This window comes from Anomalospiza imberbis, chromosome 18 (assembly GCF_031753505.1).
Source record: "Anomalospiza imberbis isolate Cuckoo-Finch-1a 21T00152 chromosome 18, ASM3175350v1, whole genome shotgun sequence".
Lineage (NCBI taxonomy): Eukaryota > Metazoa > Chordata > Aves > Passeriformes > Viduidae > Anomalospiza > Anomalospiza imberbis.
Genome location: NC_089698.1, coordinates 8,827,636 through 8,845,436, shown reverse-complemented (window position 1 = coordinate 8,845,436; position 17,801 = coordinate 8,827,636). Strand labels below are relative to the sequence as shown.

The following is a 17,801-nucleotide window of genomic DNA, read 5'->3' as shown; positions in this document are numbered from 1 at the left end:
CTGATTTTAAGAAGATTTAATAAAAAGTGAATTCTTATTCTCTAACCTTAACTAACAAGTAAACAAAGGAAAACACAAACAAACTGTCTACTCATATGGCTTCCCTAGCAGTGACCAGTGACAAATGGACTGCTCTTATTGTAAATCCAAATTCTGATCAATAAAAGCTTTCTTGAGCCCCTTGCTTGGCACATGCAGCATGTACATTTATCTCATGAACTTTGCTTATCTAAATTATATTTCCTCTTTAGGCACAAAGCCCTGCTGTGTTTCTATGGACATTTTCTACTTCTCAATGCTTCATCTTGTTTAGAAGTACGATTACTGTTACTCTTGATAATATCATGAATTTTCCTAGCACACCTCTTAGAACCTCCAAGTACTTAATGGCTAATTTGCAGTGAGAGTCAGATATAAGAAAACCCTTTCCTGAAGCAGCAGGAACAAAGAAATTTGGGTCATATAGGAACTCTGTAGCAGACCAGTACATAAATCAGTGTTCAACCAATCACATTTTCCCTTGTTAATGTTGTATAATGTATTTGGCTTCTTTTGAATCAACAGCTCTTAATAACAAAAGACTTTATTTAACACTGAATTTGGTAGGTATCTAGGTGGGGGTGGGGAAAAATGCTGGCTTGCTTTCAAATAGATCCACATGCATCTTCTTTTCATCATTAGAATAAATTTCCGGAGAGGTGAGCAGAGGTTTAGCTGCATGACTCTCATTAATGTTAACTTTATTTCAGTAATGAGGTGAAAGTACAATCACTGGAGCTAATATAATCAGAGTGATGAGACAAAAGTCTGCTGCCGTAAATACTGCTGAGGAATATGACATTGACAATGCTGATAGGCAATGAAAAATAGGTGTCAAGAGCAAAATGATGCAGTGAGGGTAAAGACCATGCCTTTAGGTAAAATAGTACAGCTGAAAACTGCCAGGAGCTGTTGCAGTGATGTGAACACCCTGACACTGGCCACAGGTCCATCTGCAAGGGACTGACCACAACAATCCTCAGCCTTACTGAATCTCAGAAAAAACTGAGGAAGCACAGGGCAAACAGTCCTGTGCCCTTAAAAGTCATTTAGGAAGGATAAGGAGAATTAAGTAGTAGTAAAAAAAGGAAAGTTGAGATAAAACAAAACAGCAGGTATGGAAAATCAAAAGCTATTGTGACAGCCCCAGAATACAATCCCAGTAATATATTGCGCCAGAAAGAACTCAGACAATGAAAAGTGAGAGCACCATCGTGCCACTGCACTCCATTACTTTAGCTAATAGAATGATCTGAACTGAACAAGGCTGGGAAGATTTTTATAGTAATTAGCAAACCTGTTAGTGCCCATTTTTCTTCTGCACAACACATGAACAAAAGATAAGCAGATGCAGCTATTAGGGGAAAGTAACAGGAAAAAAAAAGTGGGAAGACAGGCAATGAGTTGGGTAACTCTGCAGAAATAAAAATAGTAATTACGTATTTATATTACAAAATAAGTACACAAGGATTTTTAGCTTTGCAATAAAAAATACACTGTAATACTCTAGTAAATATACAGCACATAATCATCCACATCCAAGTCCTACTAGTAGAGCAGGAACAGAGGAAACATATTGTATACATTCACTCTATATAATTCTTGGAACATTCATTACCTCTGTAAGCAGCTCTGTATGACTTTATCCAGATAGCACAAACACAGGGTTGTTTGTTTTTTCTTTAAATTATGTGGAACTTACGCACTGCAAGCTGATTGTACTGAATCTATGAATTTAACTTATAGCTACAAGTGAAGTGCATTTATAATAATGTGAACAAGATGTGCCCTTTTCACTTGGTTTCAGTGTCTTACTGACCCTCTGGAGTGGAATTGCTTGGAACCTGCTGATGCCCAGCAGCAGATCTTGGTGGTAAGAACTCGTGCTTTTTGGGGTAAGACAAAGCATATCTGGATTTGCCATCCTGGCTTGCTGCATTGTCCTAGTCATTGTTATTGCAGAAATCCAACCAGAGCCAAAAGAACCCTAATCAATATGTCTTTGTTGTGTAGCCCGGAATTAACTACATCTCACTTTCCTTTGACAGAGACACAGATCACAGGCAGCTGCTGCTTCCCCTATGAGAAACACAGATTCTGGAAAGCATATTCATTATCTGGCTGTTAAAAGCAATGGAGCATGCAAGCCTCACCCTGCCTGGGCTACCTGAGACATCAACAGCTCCCTTTGATTAAGTGACTGCCAGCTAGTCACCTTCTCACTCTAACCTTGATGTGGCAGCACTGTGACAAGTGCATACAGTGTAACATCACAAAATGTTCACAAATAGATAGCTTAATTTGTTTTAATAGCCTGGTCCCTTGCAGCATTTCAGCAGCAAACTCTGGGTTTGAGGACAGAATATATCAGCTCTTTACATGGAACTTACCTGGAAGCCAGCTTGCAGGAAGCCAAGGAGAATCCTGAGAGGTCCAAAGCTCTCAGTCTTTACCCACCTTACAGCACTTAATAAATTCCAAAGGAATTCTACCCACCCCCAGCTGCACCATTTTTAAGTTGCAGGACTCAGGATCTGAAATACTGACTTTAAAAAATTACAGCTTCCTAATACATCCCCTGTAGCTGAGTATTACTTGTGTACCAAAAACATCCTCAAATCTGAATGTATTTCCATTTCATAATCAGAAACTAATAAGACACCACAGGTTGAAATTTGATTTTTATTTCACTCGTCTTGCAGTCACTGTCAGTCGCCACCTCCCACAATGTTTTCATGGGTCTGAGAACATTTGTGGCTTTTTTTTCTGCAGCTGCTGGAGTAAGACAGTTACGTAGTTTTTACACCAGAAGAATTCAACCTCTGCATTTGTAAAGAGGAACTCAAAACTTTAAAACTTCATTGGTCCATATTCAGATGATAAACAAGCACATTCTCAGTTATTTTTAAATTTAGTATGATTTTAGGAGTGGACCTGGCACACAAGTGCTGAATAATTAATGTTAGAACTCTGAACATTTGACATTGCTGTTTGAGTTCATGTGTCACCTGCAAATCATTTCATTTCCAACTGCCAAGGTTTTAAAAACATTACAAGAAAAATATACAAGATACAGGGAGAACCCAGCCTGAATTTTAAAAATAGCAGGACAGGATAAAAGTCTGTTGAGCACTGAGAAATAGTCTTCCCAGACATATATATATATATATATATATATATATATATGTATATAATAATTACTTTTCAGCATAGGGCTGGGTTTCTATGCATCGGGATGAAGACTTATGAACACAACTTACCTGGGCTCATTTAGAGATAACAACAAAATCTTAAGTATCTACTAAAAAAAAAAAAAAAGCTTAACTGATGCTGGTGCTATTTTGATATTATAAAAAGTCCTAAATATAAACTTATCACTGTAAAGATTCAGATCAGATAGCATGTACACCTTTCCATAAATAATTTATCTCCTGCAAGCAAAATTCATCTGCTTCTGGCAGCAGGCTGGAATATTGGAATAAGGGCGAATGTTTTCTTTTGCAACATAGAGGTTTTCAGTAACTTTCAAGCAGGTTTACAACTCCTATGGCTGAAAAAGTAAATGCATGTTTATCAAAGCAAAATCCATATATTTGAGATGTTTTTGTGGGATCCAGGTCCAAGATCTGAGTTTTTAAGGACAAATGCAACATAAATGGGAAAATTCATATTCTGCTTCACAGCCCAGTGGATGGCACAGGTGTAAAGAAACACAAATTTTCTATCCTAAAATTTTGGATGGGTGTGGCTTTAACACAGATTGCAACCATGACAGTATGAAATTATGCAAAAATATACAAAGTGAAGGTGGACTGAGACAATGGAAAGCCACAGGCAGCACCAGATCCATGCGGAGGTGAAGAGAAATTGAGGAGGGGGGAAAAAAGGAGAGATGCCCTCTTTTATCAAAAGCAAGGAGGAGTGCTTTTCTTTAAAAAACAACATTATCTCTAGAAGAGAGAATTCTCACTATCCTGTTTCAGCCTTCAGTAACTACAGCTGAGACAGAGCTAAGGCAAAGCAGGGAAAGGGAGAACAGACAGAGGCGCCTGAGGAAAGAAGAAAAGAAAAAGAGAAACGAAAGCATTCATTGAGCTGAGTGGAGAAAAATGAAAGCGAGTTTAGGGGTGGCAGGAGGTTTAAAGCAAATTTACATCAATGAGGGACTGGGAAAAGTAAACTCAGGCTGAGGAGCTGGGCCAGTCCCACAGGGCAGGGCCAGTTCTGAGCCCCACATGGAGGTTAACACTTAAATACACATTAAAATACAGTCTTTAAACCAAACATGAACCTGCAGCAGGCTAGTTGGGCTGCAGGCAGTGAGGGGAAGTAAAGAAGAAGCAAAGCTACAGCTGGGACAGGGACAAGGCAGTACCTCAGCATGGCATGGCCGCCACCTCCCTCAGCCTCACCTCAGCATTCCCTGGTGGGCCATGGGCTGCTTCAGTCCCTGGCCACAGTCTGGGCATGGTCATGGAACTCCGCGAGCCACAGGACACCTCTCTGAGGGTGACACACTCCGTCCTGTCTGACAGCCTCATCCCACGAAGAGTTTGCCACAGCAGCCTCATGCCAGGCAGGTCATGGCGGCTGCGGGTGCGTGAGGGGGAGAAGGCGGGAAATGGACCCGGGAATGCGTGAGGGAAAAAAGGCGGGAAATGGACCCGGGAATGCGTGAGGGGGAAAAGGAGGGAAATGGACCCGGGAATGCGTGAGGGGAAAAAGGAGGGAAATGGACCCGGGAATGCGTGAGGGGAAAAAGGCGGGAAATGGACCCAGGAATGCGTGAGGGGAAAAAGGAGGGAAATGGACCCGGGAATGCGTGAGGGGAAAAAGGAGGGAAATGGACCCGGGAATGCGTGAGGGGGAAAAGGCGGGAAATGGACCCGGGAATGCGTGAGGGAAAAAAGGAGGGAAATGGACCCGGGAGGGGGAAAAGGTGGGAAATGGACCCGGGAATGCGTGAGGGGAAAAAGGAGGGAAATGGACCCGGGAATGCGTGAGGGGAAAAAGGAGGGAAATGGACCCGGGAATGCGTGGGGGGAAAAGGCGGGAAAAGGACCCAGGGATGCTTGGGGGGATAAAGGTGGGAAATGGGGGCCTTGTGTTTTATTTTATGGCCATTGCTTCTTTTCCTATTACTGTGCACCACTGAAAAGAGTTTGGCACCATCCTCTGACATCCCTTGGAGACAATTATATGCATTAATGAGATCTCCTCTCAGTCTTCTGTAGACTAAACAGGCCCAGCTCCTTCAGTGTCTCCTCATAAGGAAGTTGATTCAGACCCCTCTTCATCTTTGTGGCTTCCTCTGGACCCTCTCCAGTAGCTCTTTGACTTTCTTGATCTGTGGAGACCAGAATAGAACACAATACTCCAGATATGGCCTCACTTGGGCTGAGATTATTATTATTATTATTATTATCACCATCATCATCATCATCATCATCAATGAGGCTACCCCTCTGTCATGTCTCTTTTCCCACATTAGCACACAGGATCACCCAAGATGTTTAAATTCAGGCAGTCCTCACAGAGAAGTTTATTTTGTAAGTTATTTTAGGTAGCCAGTCCAAAGGTGCAGGAGGAATTCTAGACATACACTCCATGCTTTTTTCTGGAGCAATGCAATGACTCTCCTGTAGTCATAGGTTCGCCTGCCTTTCACCAAGGGGAATCCAGCTCCAGGGGCCATGTGCTAGCCCAGTTCCATGGAGAGGGACCAGCCTTTCTCCAAAGGCTGTGGTAACCTCTGCTGGCAGCTCCTGGCTGCTACAACGGCTAAGATATTATTAGAGGTGAGCTTGTAGTTGAGCAGAAAAAAAAGACATCATAAGAGGTATTTCACATTTGCTTACTCATACTTTTGTATGCATTTGCTACTACAGAGGATTGGAACTTTTTATTTGAATATGTATTTTTAAAGCATCAGTGATTTAGATAAATTAGGACCCTGTTCATCCAAGTATGAACATGTTTATTTCCTCAGACAGTGCAGCTTTTGTCACCAAGCAGGTCTGTAACTGTAGTTTGCAGCTAATCTACATTATTCTGTTTGAAGATGTGGATACACCATCGAGTGTCATCTGACATACCTGAGGGATGCATTTTATGCATAGGATAATATCTATTTTTTTTCCAGTGTTTAAACAAATATGTTACACCTGTGACTTATATCCAATCCTGTCCCGCTTCTTCAAATGGCAATATTTCATATCTGTGTAAGACAGGTATTATTCACATCAATTTCACATTAAAGGCTCCAGGTGAGGCCATGGTCATAAGTTGTAGGAACTACAAATGTTGTCTTTTTGCTCTGAGAAGTTTAAAATCTAAACAGATTTTGGGCAGGACAGGAATAAAATGCAGGCAATGGATATAGGATTCCGATTTACCTTGATTCCTATTAGTGTGCCTTACTCTGTAGGTGCATGCAGAGAGATGGAATACATATGGGATAAATGAGAGCTGGATTTTACTGGAAGCTTCTATCACATTGACAAGAAATCAGATGCTAGTCTTCATTTCAACTATTACCAGCAGAAAGAGATTGTCACCTCATCCATGGAAAACCTAACACTCACCTCCCATTCTATTTGCAACTATAGTTTGTGGTCTTCTATCTCCCTAATTGAAATACTTAATAGAAAAGCTACTATGAGGCAAGATTTCAGCCAGAATTAATTTCATTTTCTCTACTCTGCAGGTTTCTGTTATTTTGCCATAGCTGAAACAGCAGCCCACAGCAACAAACATGCTTCAATCTGAAGGCATCCTGAGAATTCCTGCTTAAGACATATACTTCTAATCTACCAAAACCATGATTTCTAAGAAAAATCTGTAGCCACACAACTGCCTCAAAATGGAAAACATCATGTAGACAATGTGCATGCTGCTACAAGTCAGACCTTAATTGACCAAAAATATTAGATAGAGCTGTCTGTTTAATTAGAGATGGATCAAAAATGAAGAACTAAGTACTTTCCCATCATTCCCTGCAGGTTTTGAAGTTGGCATTTCCCCCCTCTGCATATAGTTAGTTGCTTGCCTCGGGTTGTAAAGAAATGCAGAAGGTTGTTATTAAAGCACTGATAATTTGCTGAACTCCATCTTTTGTGGAACTTGCTGAGTTAGAAAATTCCTTTTCACCTCCTCCCCCACCCCTCCTTGACTAGAACTGAACTGAAGAACAAATATCACATTATGGTGCTGGGTAAAAGGATCAACTGTGTTTGCAGTTAAGTGACTAGCACAAGACAGAACAAATCCTACAGCTCAAACCTGTTCAGCTAAATGATGAGCGAAATAAAAAAGGCATTTGCTTTTTAAAAGAATATCAGAACAAAGACTCATGTTTAGGATTTGCTCTGCTTTAGTTCTTTATATTCAGATATTTACTCCCAGTATAGTTTGTTAGAAAGTTTTACAAGCCCGGAGATAAAGAATTGCCACTGCAATGAGAGAGATTCTGAGAATACAGAAAACATGAGGCCAACTCATCAACTGTTCTGTGGTGGCCTCAACTCAGAGGTCTTCATTTCAGCACTGCAGCCCCTGACAGGAAGGATTTTTATCCAGTTCTCCATGTACCATCCTAGTGAAGCAGTAGTGGGTTCTTTCAAGGCCAGTGGCTCAAGTTAAAATCAGGAAAGCTTGCAGTTAGAACCTTTCCCTTCTGCCACAGATAGCTGTTTGCAAATTGGCATAGCTAAATTCTATATCTGTTCCTCATTACATGTCAACTGCTACCATTTTTAACTAGCATTAATATTCTTGTAAACTACAGAAATCAGGCAGTATAGAACCATCCAATTATCCCCAGCACTGACCTCAGTGTAGATAAGCAGATCTACTTCTCCATCAGGTGCCCTCATTAAATCTGCTGCCAAACACACATCAACCAGCCCGGTCTCTCAGCTGACAAATAAAAAGGAGATGTCAGACACCCACAGAATCACCAGGCTTTTTGCAAGAGGGATGGACATCACTTAAACCACATAGAAGTATTATCAGGAAACACAGATTTTAACATTTCTCATCATATCTTCCCAACATGAAGCAAACATTTGCATTCCTTCCCCTGCTTGATCCACTTTTGCAAAGGGACTGATCTTTCTATTAATCATTGAGAGAAGCATGCTCTTGTCTTATATTAAAGTGAAATAGATTTTCTGTTTGCCTCTACTTGCTTGCCTTTTTACACATATTCAAGTCCTTCTCTGCTCCACGACATTCTTCAAACTTATATTTTGGTACAGCTGCTTTGTAGTTCAAAGACATGAGAAGAGGCAATATTTTGGAACAAATATTTTTAATGATTTACCATGTACAGACACTGGTTGCACAGCACTACCAAGGAAGGAGGATGCAGTTTCTGTCCCATTAAATGGACAAAGGTCACAATGCGCTTCTGATCACATCCTGTTTTTTTAGGAGAGAAAAGGGCCAGGAATTCCCACAAAGCTGTCCAAATCACATTGGTTCTTACGATTTCTTACAATTACTGCTTCACACAGTGGTATCATCTGCTAAGGAATTAATACCAAGTTGGAAAAGAGAGCAAGAGCAAGCCATCAATATCTTGACCTCATCAGCCATGGTGCAAACACATGAAAAGCTGGAATATATCTCAGCGGGAATGATATGGTAGACCAAGCTGATCGCCTTCCCTAGGGAAAATTATTATGAAGTGCTGGAAAGGGGTGAAGAATCTGTTTAACACTGAAAAGCGAAGCAACCTCTGCTACCCTCTGAAGACAGCATTTCACACTGCATCCTCACCCTGCTGCAGCAAGTTGCCATAGGATGGCAGCAAAGGGGAGACTGATTTTCAGTTAGATAACCTGCTAAGGCTAAAGCTCTCAAGCTTTTGGAAAAACAAGATTTCCAAGACGATCTACTGATGGAACCATTATTTCACTTGATGACTTCTGGGAAAGAACAGCGAAAACAATGCAAGCGGATTTTATCAGATGACTGGTACTACTTGTTTATATCATTTGTGATTGCAATAGCATTCTACAGATCTTTTGCAGCAGGATACTCCACCACTGTTTGTTTTTTGTGATTTTATCTTCAACACCTCTGTAGACTGACTTTCATATATATTTTTATTTAATTTTTATTTTAAGCAGTTTATTCAAACATATACAAAGTCAAAACTATAGGGGAGATGAATGGGACAAAACCAAGAGAAATGAGGCTCTGCCTAAAGACAGGAACAGCACAGTTTAGTCTGGCACTTAGACTTTGCAGGAGGAGCAGAAATTTAGTTAGCATTTTACAAGTCCTCTACTCACCTTTTCTGTGTTGTATGGTCTTTAGAGGGAGAGAGTTTAAATTGCAGCTTTAGAGAACTAGGAACCACTGTGGGAGAACCAAGGCTATTGTAGTGTCATTCTGATCAGGCCACAGTTCCAGAGTATGTCAAGTATGACCAACAGCAAATCAAAAGCATCATGGCTTTAGCTGAGCTAATGCAACACAGCTGACCTCAAAGGAGGGCTTGCACCATGTTCTGATGTTCTAATTACTTCATGCACAAGGGCATCATTAAACAGGTGTGTGAGGCTGGCGAGGCTGGGCACTTGCCCTTGTGCTCCAAGGGCTTCAGGATGCAGAGCCCTTCTGTTCCCTGTGGTGCTGCTGACAAGGGGGAGAGTCACTGGTGCTGAGGCAGTGCCTGCATTGAGGCTGTTGTGGCACCTCAGCACTGATGGGGGACCATGGGCTTGGCTGGGGCAGCTGCAGGTGCAGAGCCCTGTGCAGAAGCCCCTGCATGGGAAAGGAGGGGCTGGAAGAGCTGAGCTGCCTCAGGGGATGCACAGAGGGTGGGTGACACCAGGATCACAGGCTTGCTGAAGGTGGCAGCAGAGGATGTATTGGCAAGGCAGGGTAGAAAACGTTCCTGCCATCCCTTGACATGGAACTTGGCTAAGGTTGAGGGGCCTTTGCCCACACACCTCAATCCAGCTGAGCATAGTCCCATGGCTCCTGAGATAGACCAGCTTCTAAGATACACCATCTGTGCTTGGAGCAGGACCTTTTTTTCCCAGCTGAGTGCCCAAGGGAGCAGGTGGCCTGGAGATATCTTGCTGCATTGGTGGGCGAGAAAGAGAGGAAGCAGTGGGACAGAAGCTGTCAGGAGATGTTGGGAGACACATTTCTATGGAGGGCCTGTGTTGGGTAGGCAGGCACATAAGAAGGTGTTGGGTGCCACAGCACAGCCCCATCAGTGTGATGTCATGAAGCTGGTGGGATCACACTGGAGCCTGGGCAGCTCCTCTCCTAGCAGTGCTCACCACAGCTCAGGTGCCATGGCCAGACTTGCTGAGCCAGGATGTGGCCTTTGGGCACAGGGACCACATCCTGCTGCCCAGGCGGGCCGGTGCTTCTGGGACACTGACTGACCCCTGTCTTCTCCCCTCTCTTCTCTCCCTCTCCAGGTTCCCTGGTCCAGGCAGCGCTGACTCAGCAGCCATCCTCACTGTCAGCCAAGTAAAAGAGACTGGAGACACTGTCAGGATCACCTGCTCTGGGCTTAGCAGCAGCTATGCTTATGCTGGCTGGTATCAACAGAAGGTCCCCGGCAGTGGCCCTGTCACTCTGATCTATGCTAATGACAAGAGACCCTCGGACATCCCTTCGCGATTCTCCGGATCCTTGTCCGGCTCCACGAACACGTTAACCATCACTGGGGTCCAAGCGGAGGACGAGGCTGTCTATTTCTGTGGTGGCTATGACAGCAGCAGTGGCAGCTATGGTGTATGGTGACAATGAGTACCAGGAAGTGAGACAGACTCCAAAACTAGAGGAAAGATTTTGGTCCTTCTCCCTCCTGGCTGGACGTGTGAATGAGGCAGATTCCTTTCCCTTCTGCATGGCCACAGCACGGAATGTCCTCTCTTTGGTGTCACAGAGCTCAGGAAGTGACTGTGCAGCTGGGGCCTATTGTCCTGTTCCTACAAGGATCTTGGTGTAGCTGTGTCCCCTACAGCCTCTTGATACTGACAGCCATCTCCTCCTGTGCTGCAAGAACTTCTTCTGTGCAGCCATCCTGCCATGGGCTGAACTCTTCTCCTCAAAAGTGCCTGGGACCTTGTCCCTGTCTGTTCTGCCCTTGACTGTTGCATTCCCTGTAACCTTGTCCAGGAAGGTCTGTGCTCCTGGGAGACTGGCTGATCCTCTTCTACCCTCTCCCTGTCCGCATTCCCTGGTCCAGGCAGCACTAGTGATTCATCCTCGGTGTCAGCCAACATGGGAGACACCGCCCAGATTAACATCTGTGGTGGCAGTGGCAACTATGCCTGGTATCAGCAACAACTATGGCTGGTACCAGCAGAAGGTCCCTGGCAGTGGCCCTGTCACTGTGATCTACAGCAGCAACAGCAGACCCTCGGACATCCCTTCGCGATTCTCCGGTTCTGCATCCGGCAACACGGGCACGTTAACCATCACTGGGGTCCAAGCCGAGGACGAGGCTGTCTATTTCTGTGGTAGTGCTGACAGCAGCAGTGATGCTGCACAGTGACACGGAACAATGGGGAAGCGATACAAATCCTCCCACCTCAGCTGCCTCTAAAGAGTCTTATGACTGTGCCCTTCTCCTGTCATTTGGGGAAGGGATGACCTCCCCACAGCCCTGCTCCTGCATACGGACCCAGAAGCAAGCTCTCCCTATGCTCCTCAGCTTCTGCCAAGGGCCCTGCTTGCTGCTTCTCAGTCCAGCGGTGCCCAGCACCCCTGCACATCACACCAGGGAGTTCAGTCTTGTGGCCCCTGCACTGAGTGCCAGAGGGCTGGGCCATATCTTTGCCTTCAAAACCTAGGAAAGGATATTTCCCATGGGTGCTGGAGCTCTGGGGTCATGCATGAGGCTGCCAGGGCAGATCAGGGCTGGTCGGAGAATGCTCTGTTGTGTTCAAGAGAAGCTGCTGGGCTAAGGCTACATTGGCTGTGTGTACTCAGTGCCAGCCCACTGGGCTCAATTTCATCCTGTGCAGGAGCCCCCAAGCACCTCTGGCCCTCAGGGAAGCCCCTGACCCTGGACAACATCCCACTATGACCCCACAACAGCAAGGAGCCTGAACCCATCCCCATCCTGTGATGTCTGAGCAGCTGGCACCTGGCTGTCCTTGTCCCTCTCCTCACAGTGTTATTCATCCCTGGTGCAGTTATCCTGGCCAGACTCAGTGTGACCAGCTGGGGACTTTGAGCACAGGGGTCCAGTCATTGTCCCACTGCCTGGGGAGATCTCTGTTCCCAGGTCACTGACTCACCCCCTCTCCTCCCCTCTCTCCTCTCCCTCTCCAGGTTCCCTGGTCCAGGCAGCATCACTGAGTCAGCCATCCTCGATGTCAGCCAGCATGGGAGTGACCATCAAAATCACCTGCTCTGGCAGTAGCTACAGCAACTATGCCTGGTTCCAGCAGAAGGTCCCTGGCAGTGGCCCTGTCACTGTGATCTACCAGAATGACCAGAGACCCTCAGACATCCCTTCGCGATTCTCTGGATCCACATCCGGGACCACGGGCACGTTAACCATCGCTGGGGTCCAAGCCAAGGATGAGGTTGTCTGTTTCTGTGGTGGCAGGGACAGCAGTGGTGCTGGTACAGTGACAAAGAGAGACTTTCAAGTGAGGTAGAGAGGAAGTAAAAATGGAGATTTTCTGTCATTCTCATAATCAGGCAGAGTTGTGGATGCGGGACTGGGGCAGGTTTTTGTCTCCTCTGCACTTCCATAGCTCTTAATTTTGCCCATTTTTTGTCCTAAAGAGTAGAAGGTACCTTTGGGGCAGGCGATCATTTTTTTGCTCCCTACAAAACTAATGTCTTTGTCTCCCATTCCACTAAGACTCGCAATAATGACCGTGTCATCCTGCTGGTGCCTGTGTGCTGGGATACATGGGGCCGAGCTCTGCTTCCCAGTTGTGCCTGTGGCCATTTTCCATATCTGTTCTCCTTCGACTGTTGTGTTCTCCATAACCTTATCTGGGCAATCCTGTGCTCTTGGAACACTGACTGACCCCACCCTTCTCCCCTCTCTCCTCTCCCTCTTTAGGTTCCCTGGTCCAGGCAGAAACAGTGACTCAGCCATCCTCGGTATCAGCCAAGGTGGGAGACATAGTCAGCATCGCCTGCTCTGGGAGTAGCGGCAGCTATGGCTGGTACCAGCAGAAGGTCCCTGGCAATGCCCCTGTCTCTGTGATCTGCTGGGATGACGAGAGACCCTCAGACATCCCTTCGCATTTCTCCGGATCCCAGTCCAGCTCCTCAGCCACATTAACCATCACTGGGGTCCTGGCCGAGGACGAGGCTGTCTATTTCTGTGGTGGCATAGACAGCAGCTATGTTGGTGTAATGAAAATGACAGATTTTCAAATTATGTACAGAGGAAATAAAAATGGCAATTTGCTGTTCTTCTCATTGCCAAGCAGAGTGATGGACATGAGGCTGGGGCAGGTTTTTGTCTCCTCTGCATGACTGTGACTACAAATGTCCCCCCTTTTGTGTCCTAGAGCACTGGAGGCAAACTTGGGGCTGGGGATCATTATCTTGGTCCCTACAATATTCACGGTGTGACTTTGTCCCCCATCCCACTGCCTCTTGATACTGATGACCACATTCTCCTGCTATTGCCAGAGGTGCCTCTGTGCTGGGATGCCTTGGGGTACATTTGGTTTGGCTCTGCTCCCCAGGTTCACTAGTGGCTGTGGTTGCACTCATTCTCCTTTGAGTGTGGTATTCCCCATCCCCCTGCCCAGGAGATGGCCATGTTCCTGGAACACTGGGTGAAACCCCTCTACTTCCCTCTCTTGTCCTTCTCCATAGCCCCTGGCCCAGGCAGCATGTCTGAGGCAGCCATCCTCAGTGTCAGCCAGTCTGGGAGAAACCATCAAGACCTCCTGCTCCAGGGCTAGCAGTGGCTGTGCCTGGTCCCAGCAAAAGGTCTCTGATGGTGCCCCTGTGATCTATGACAGCTTGAAGAGACCCTCAGTGGTGCTGGAGGATATTGAAATGGCATGGCTCCTGGAAGTGAAGAGCTGTGGTGGGGCTATTAGCCCCTGCCCTCAAAATGCCCTGTCTTATGGTTGCTCAGAGGATCTGGGACAATCCCTGTCATGATCTCTGGACATTCTGGTCCCTGCCTGTCCCTGCCAGTTCTGGGCTGATGCCAACTCATCTCTGGTGACAGCAACTGTGCCAAAGGAGCCTGTGTCTGTGTGAGAGGCTCTCCCCTGTGAGCAAAGGCTGCCGTGGGCAGAGTGCCATGCAGAAACCCTGATGGCCATGGCCAGGGCCGGAGGAATCTCTGGTCGAAGCCGTGGCAGGGGTAAGAGGCAGCAAGGGCAGAGTCCTGTGCCGGGCTCTGCTCTCAGTTCCTGCAGTGCTGTCCCTGAGGCCCTTCTTGTCCCCACACGGTGTCAGTGTGGCTCCACTGCACAAGCAGCAGGCTCACGGGGCAGGCAGGAGGCAAAGGGGCTGTGGCCAGCCAGGTGCCAGCGAGGTTCAGAGCAGCCCCGCAGGCTCCTTTGGCAGCTGCCGTGGGCTGTGCTGTGCGCAGGAGGCAGAGGGGCAGCCCCTGGCCGGACAAGAGTGCAGGTGCTACATGATGGGTACAAACACCACACCAGCTCTACCCACAGTCGCTGCAAAGCTGCTGAAGACCCTCAGCTCACTTTGAATTTGGAGGAAGTGGGGGCTTGATTTTCCTTACTGTTGTTGAGCCTGGAAGCTCCCGGTCTTGGTGTGGTTCCCATTCCCTTTCAAAGCCCCATTTCTCTGCTCTGCATTTCTCTTGTGGCAATTCAGAGAGGCCCAGGGTGGCACCCTCAGTTTGAAGCAGGATGTGGTTTTCCCAGCTGCTGATCAGCAACCAGGGAGCACAGTGCCCTGTGCGACCAGGACGCACCAACCAGCCTTGGGTGCTCCAGGACAGGTGGATGTGTCCCCATGGCCAGGTGGTGCTGTCCCCTGCTCTGTTCACAGAACTCCCAGTGCAGCATGGCCATGGTCCTACTGTGCAGGGACAGGCTTGGGGTAGTCTGCAGCTGATCTGAGAGTACATCAGCCATACTGGGAAAGGAGCAGGCAACCCGGAGTGATCTCTGGTGGGCCAGAGGTGCCTGCAGCATGTGGTCGTAGCAGTGGGACAGGACCTACAGGGAACACTGGGTGCCACATACCAATGGAGGGCCTGTGCATGGGCAGGTAGGGGCTTAAAAGCAAGTCAAGGCCCACAGCACAACCCCATCACTGTGAGGATATGGAGCTGGTGGGACTGTACCATGGCCTGGGCCATTCTCCTCGCAGTACTTGCCCACAGCTCAGGTGCCATGGCCAGACTTGCTGTGCCTGAACATGGCTTCTGGACACAGGGGCCACATGCTCTTCCATTGAGAGGTCTGTGCTCCTGGGACACTGACTGACGCCCATCTTCTCCCCTCTCTTCTCTCCCTCTCCAGGTTCCCTGGTCCAGGCAGCAGTGACTCAGCAGTCATCCTCATTGTCAGCCAAGGTGGAAGACACCATCAGGATCACCTGCTCTGGGATTAGCAGCTGGGGCTATGCTGGCTGGTACCAGCAGAAGGTCCCTGGCACTGCCCCTGTCACTGTGATCTACAGCAGCAACAGCAGACCCTCGGACATCCCTTTGTGATTCTCCAGTTCTGCATCCGACGACACGGGCACGTTAACCATCACTGGGGTCCAAGCTGAGGACGAGGCTGTCTATTTCTGTGGTGGTGCTGACAGCAGCAGTGATGCTGCACAGTGACACGGAACAATGGGGAAGCGATACAAAGTCCTCCCACCTCAGCTGTCTCTTACAGTCCCATCCCTGTGCCCATCCTCTGTCATCTGGGGAAGGCGTGACCTCCCCACAGCCCTCTTCCTGCACATTGTGCCAAGGCCAATGTCCCCCCATGTTCCTCAGCTCGTGCCAAGGGCCCTGCTGGCTGCCTACCAGCCCAGCTCCCAGACTAGCTCTGCCAGGAGCCCCTGAACATCACCCAAGAGAGCTCAGCTTTATAGCCCCAGCACCAAGAGCTGGGAACATGACATGGGCTAGGGAGCTGGGCCATATCTTTGCCTTTAAATCCTGGGAAGGGACACTTCCCATGGGTGCTGAAGCTCTGGGGTCATGCATGAGGCTGCCAGGGCAGATCAGGGCTGGTCGGGGAATGCTCTGTTGTGTTCAAGAGAAGCTGCTGGGCTAAGGCTACATTGGCTGTGTGTACTCAGTGCCAGCCCACTGGGCTCAATTTCATCCTGTGCAGGAGCCCCCAAGCACCTCTGGCCCTCAGGGAAGCCCCTGACCCTGGACAACATCCCACTATGACCCCACAACAGCAAGGAGCCTGAACCCATCCCCATCCTGTGATGTCTGAGCAGCTGGCACCTGGCTGTCCTTGTCCCTCTCCTCGCAGTGTTATTCATCCCTGGTGCAGTTATCCTGGCCAGACTCAGTGTGACCAGCTGGGGACTTTGAGCACAGGGGTCCAGTCATTGTCCCACTGCCTGGGGAGATCTCTGTTCCCAGGTCACTGACTCACCCCCTCTCCTCCCCTCTCTCCTCTCCCTCTCCAGGTTCCCTGGTCCAGGCAGCATCACTGAGTCAGCCATCCTCGATGTCAGCCAGCATGGGAGTGACCATCAAAATCACCTGCTCTGGCAGTAGCTACAGCAACTATGCCTGGTTCCAGCAGAAGGTCCCTGGCAGTGGCCCTGTCACTGTGATCTACCAGAATGACCAGAGACCCTCAGACATCCCTTCGCGATTCTCTGGATCCACATCCGGGACCACGGGCACGTTAACCATCACTGGGGTCCAAGCCAAAGATGAGGTTGTCTGTTTCTGTGGTGGCAGGGACAGCAGTGGTGCTGGTACAGTGACAAAGAGAGATTTTCAAGTGAGGTAGAGAGGAAGTAAAAATGGAGATTTTCTGTCATTCTCATGACCAAGCAGAGGGGTGGATATAGGACTAGAGCAAGTTTTTCTCTCCTCCCCATGGTCCTGGCCCTGAATTTTCCTCATTTTGTGTCCTAGAGACTGGGAGGTGTCTTTGTGGCTGTTGCGGTTCTGCTCCCTACAAAACCTATAGTGTGGCTTTGTTTCCCACTCTTCTCTGACCTACTACTACTGACCATGAGGCACCTCTTGGTGCCTGTGTGCTGGGATACATGGGGCCGAGCTCTGCTCCCCAGTTGTGCCTGTGGCCATTTTCCATGTCTGTTCTCCTTCGACTGTTGTGTTCCCCATAACCTTATCTGGGCAAGCCTGTGCTCTTGCAACACTGACTGACCCCGTCCTTCACCTCTCTCTCCTCTCCCTCTCCAGGTTCCCTGGTCCAGGCAGCAGCAGTGAGTCAGCCATCCTGGATGTCAGCAAACATGCAAGAGACTGTTGGGATCACCTGCTCTGGGGCTAGCAGCAGCTGGTATGGCTGGTACCAGCAGAAGGTCCCTGGCAGTGCCTCTGTCACTGTGATCTACTACAATGACAAGAGACCCTCAGACATCGCTTCGCGATTCTCTGGATCTGGGTTTGGTTTCTTGAACACGTTAACCATCACTGGGATCCAAGCTGAGGATGAGGCTATCTATTTCTGTGGTAGCTATGACGGCAGCAGTGATGCTGCTACTGTTGCACAGCGGATTGTTGATGTGATACAAAAACCTACCATGGCAGAGTTCTGTGATGATTCCCTACATTCCAGTATCAAGCATTAGGATAGAGCTGCCTGCCTTACTGAACCTCTCTT

The 17,801-nt window shown here is 47.7% G+C and overlaps 1 long non-coding RNA gene across 1 annotated transcript; it reads left to right on the top strand.

Annotated features, from left to right (window-relative positions):
• Positions 1–5,476: 5,476 nt before the first annotated feature.
• On the top strand, positions 5,477–17,714 carry LOC137484775 (uncharacterized). The gene is made up of 5 exons (XR_011005022.1): positions 5,477–5,837; positions 6,746–11,194; positions 15,442–15,628; positions 16,749–16,883; positions 17,635–17,714. It is a non-coding gene; the product is annotated as an uncharacterized lncRNA (long non-coding RNA).
• The last annotated feature ends 87 nt before the right edge of the window (positions 17,715–17,801 follow it).